Source organism: Ornithorhynchus anatinus, unplaced genomic scaffold (genome assembly GCF_004115215.2).
Source record: "Ornithorhynchus anatinus isolate Pmale09 unplaced genomic scaffold, mOrnAna1.pri.v4 scaffold_462_arrow_ctg1, whole genome shotgun sequence".
Taxonomy (NCBI): Eukaryota; Metazoa; Chordata; class Mammalia; order Monotremata; family Ornithorhynchidae; genus Ornithorhynchus; species Ornithorhynchus anatinus.
Genome location: NW_024396824.1, coordinates 134,090 through 137,696, shown reverse-complemented (window position 1 = coordinate 137,696; position 3,607 = coordinate 134,090). Strand labels below are relative to the sequence as shown.

Genomic DNA, 3,607 nt, shown 5'->3' with positions numbered 1-3,607 from the left:
CCTCATATATCTCTGGCCGGTCATTCTGGGTCTCCTTCGCAGACGCCTCTTCCCCCTCCCATCCTCTAACTGTTGGAGTTCCTCAAGGGTCATTTCTTGGCCCTCTTCTGTCCTCCATTTACACTCACTCCCATGGTGAACTCATCCTCTCTCACAGCTTCAACTACCATCTCTATGCAGATGACACACAGATCTACATCTCTGTCCCTGTCCCCTCCCCCTCCCGTCAGGCTCGTATCTCTTCCTGCCTCCAGGACGTCTCTACCTGGATGTCTGCCCACCACCTAAAACTCAACATGAGCAAGACTGAGCTCCTCATCTTCCCTCCCAAGCCCGGTCCTCTCCCTGACTTCCCTATCACCGTGGATGGTACGACCATCCTTCCCGTCTCTCAGGCCCACAACCTCGGTGTCACCTTTGAATCGGCTCTCTCGTTCACCCCACACATCCAATCCGTTACCAAGACCTGCCGGTCTCAACTTTACAATATCGCCAAGATCCGCCCTTTCCTCTCCACCCAAACGGCTATCTTACTGCTAAAGGTTCTCATAATATCCCGGCTACACTACTGTGTCAGCCTTCTCTCTGATCTCCCTTCCTCCTCTCTCGCCCCGCTCCAGTCTATTTTTCATTCCACTGCCCAGCTCATCTTCCTGCAGAAACGATCTGGGCATGTCACGCCCCTTCTTAAAAATCCTCTAGTGGTTGCCTATCAACCTCCGCACAAAACAAAACCTTCTCACTTTAGGTTTCAAGGCTCTTCATCACCTTGCCCCTTCCTACCTCTCCTCCCTTCTCTCTTTCTACTGCCCACCCCGCACACTCCGCTCCTCTGCCGCCCACCTCCTCACCGTCCCTCGGTCTCGCCTATCCCGCCGTCGACCCCTGGGCCACGTCCTCCCGCGGTCCTGGAATGCCCTCCCTCCTCACCTCCGCCAAACTAATTCTCTTCCCCTCTTCAAAACCCTACTTAAAGCTCACCTCCTCCAAGAGACCTTCCCAGACTGAGCTCCCCTTTTCCCCCTGCTCCCTCTACCCCCTCCCCTTCACCTCTCCGCAGCTAAACCCTCTTCTCCCCCCTTTCCCTCTCCTCCTCCCTCTCTCCCGTCCCATCCCCTCAGCACTGTACTCGTCCGCTCAGCTGTATATATCTTCATCACCCTATTTATTTTGTTTAATGAGATGTACATCACCCTAATTCTATTTATTTGCTATTGTTTTAATGAGATGTTCTTCCCCTTGATTCTATTTATTGCCATTGTTCTTGTCTGTCCATCTCCCCCGATTAGACTGTAAGCCCGTCAAAGGGCAGGGACTGTCTCTATCTGTTGCCGACTTGTACATTCCAAGCGCTTAGTCCAGTGCTCTGCACATAGTAAGCGTTCAATAAATACTATTGAATTGAATTGAATCTTAGCCAACACCATCATCCTCCTCACCTTTGGGAACACGGAAACCCTGTCTGCTTAGGGCCTGAAAAAATTCCTGGATGACGCCAGATGCAAAATCCTCTTGTACTTGTACCGGGTGGCCCGGGACCTGTCGATCTGCAGCACCTGTCTCCTGAGAGTCTTCCAGGCCGTCACCATCAGCCCCGGGACCTCCTGGTGGGCTCGGATCAAAGGCAGGTTACCCAGGTGCATTGTCCTCTCCTGCCTCTTGTCCTGAGGCCTCAATATGCTCATCGAGTTTGATACTCTGATGAAAATAACATTCCCTCAGAACAGCAATAAGGTTCACATTATATTGGACCTCAAATATTGCACTAAAGTTAGTGACAATGAGGAAACCACCCTGCTCATGGCCGTAGTTTTCTCCCTCCACGACCTCATTTTTGTGGGGCTCATGAGTGTGGCCAGTGGCTACAAGGTGTTCATCCTGCATAGGCACCACCGGCGGGTCCGACGCCTCCATGCACCCGGACGGTCCATCGGGGAGATTCCCGAGGTCAGAGCGGCCAAAAGAGTGGTCGCCCTGGTCGCACTCTATAACCTCCTCTACAGACGGCAGACCATCCTACTCAGCATTATAATGAACACAAGGGAGAATTCTCCTCTTCTGCTGAGCAGCCACACAGCGTTGGGATTCACCTTCTCAGCGGTCCATTCCTCATTATTTCCAGTGACAGGAGAATGAGGACATTCTGGAAAAAAACTTTCCTGTTTGCAGGATGGATCCGTAACAGGGATCCTATGAAGCGGACCAATCCGCCTACTGAGTTCTCTGGGATAAGTCTCTGCTCTAATCGACATTTCACTCTGCAGCCTGGATCATTTTTCTTCCAAACGTTCAGTCTGGCCTGGAACGCCCTTCCTCTTCATGTCTGACTGACGATCACTCTTCCCCCCATTCAAAGCCTTATCGACGGTGCATCTCCTCCAAGAGAACTTCCCCAATTAGGTCATATTTCCTCTTCTCTCGCTCTCTTCTGTGTTGCCTTTGCACTCGGGTTGGCTCCTCTCTCTCAGCCCATTACTTATGTACATATCCATAATCTATTCATTCACATAAATGTCTGTCTCCTCCTCTATGCTGTACGCTCGTTGTGAGCAAAGGTCATGTCTACCACCTCTATTGTACTGTGCCCTCCAATGCTTAGTACGGTGCTCTGCACACGGTAAGCTCTCAATATAGACTGATTGATAGGGCCACACGGGGAAGAGCTACTAACCTCCCCTGCAGTCAGCTCGACACTGTCGGTACTTTGTGGGCAAGGAAGGTGTCTCCCAATTCTGTTGGATTGGACTGCAAGTGCTTAGTATATTGTTCTTCACCCAATCGGTGTTCAATAAATACCCCCGATTTATTGATCCATATTTTTTTCTACCCATTCCTGTCGATGGGAACCAAGCTGAGATTCCTTCCTTGGAGCCTAAAGATTTCATCCTTCAGAAGGGAAGCCTGTCACCTCCCTCTCAAAATGCCTTCTTGACTACTGGGGAACTCGAAGTCCACCCACTCACTGACCAGAGTGAGAAGTAGCTTGGTAGACTGCACTTCCGGGATCAATCACCTAGAACTCCTGAGATTTAGGTGTCTCTCACCAGCACAATTAGGAACCCTGAAGCAGTAAACAGAAAGCCTTAAACTATCTCCAGTAGTAGGATTTTCATTACAAGAAAATGAAACTCTAAAAAATGAATCAAGAAGTGGCACTGTTACCTGTACTTCAAGGAGTGGGTTATAACAGCCATGCTCTCTAGTGGATATTTAATAATTGGTACCTTTTCCATTTAACTGTGATACCTCATTGATGGACACACATTCTTAGTCTGCTTTCTGGTTTCTATATTTGAATGTTCATTTAATCCTCAAGCTGAAAATTATTGACCACCCCTATAACTCTCCTCCTTTTCTTTCCCTTTTGCTTTTTGCTCTGGAAAGAGCAAAAAAGCTAATAAAAAAATAGGCACTTGGAAAGAAGAATGAGACAATTAATTGTATCTAAATTTGAGTTGGAAAATGTCTCAGCTGTTGCCTTCTTTACATGCAATGAAAATTCGTCTAAAAGCAGACTCAGGAAAGATAAAGTATTGATGAAACCATTTAATAAATGGTACAACTTACATGACAACTGGACGGTTTGTAATTTTATGACTCCCCCTCT

The 3,607-nt window shown here is 48.4% G+C and overlaps 1 pseudogene; it reads left to right on the top strand.

The window, feature by feature from the left end:
* ORNANAV1R-PS4047 (vomeronasal 1 receptor ornAnaV1R-ps4047 pseudogene) lies at window positions 1,261-2,207 on the top strand (annotated as a pseudogene).